The sequence below is a fragment of the Passer montanus genome, unplaced genomic scaffold (assembly GCF_014805655.1).
Source record: "Passer montanus isolate IOZ18808 unplaced genomic scaffold, ASM1480565v1 scaffold45, whole genome shotgun sequence".
In the NCBI taxonomy this organism is placed as follows: Eukaryota; Metazoa; Chordata; class Aves; order Passeriformes; family Passeridae; genus Passer; species Passer montanus.
Window position 1 is genome coordinate 11,406,575 of NW_024369373.1, and position 527 is coordinate 11,407,101.

Consider the following 527-nt stretch of genomic DNA (forward strand, 5'->3'; position numbering starts at 1 on the left):
GGGCTCTGCCCTGGCTCTGCCCTGGCTCTGCCCTGGCTCTGCCGTGGTCCCTCACCTGTTGCGGGGCTGCTGGAGAGCGGCTCTGGAGTCGGGCAGGCAGCGAGGCTGAGCGAGCGCCACAGCCCCGTCCCTCACCCTGTCACTCTGCCAGGGGAGCATTTGCTCCTGATCCTTGCCTCCCGCAGGAACAAGCCGGTCCTCTTTCACAGTTTCCTCATTGTTTCCAGATGATGAAAATGTTTTTATCTCCCGGGTTCAGTTCAGCTTTCATAGCAAATGATTGGAGGTCTGCCATGAAATACAACAGCAGCAGAATTCAGGGAACAGAGAGGTAAATGCTCTCTCCTCCTTCTGCCCCTGGGGAGGAGAAGGCCCTTTTAACCCATCCTGGGTGCTCAGAAGAGCCTCCTTGTTTGTGCTCAGAGAGTGGAATAAGGGATCTTTCACTGAGGAATATTCCTATGACCTAATGTTACCTCCCTGAGTAGGAGCCTGGGCAGTAAATCAGCCTTATTTGTGAATTGTTT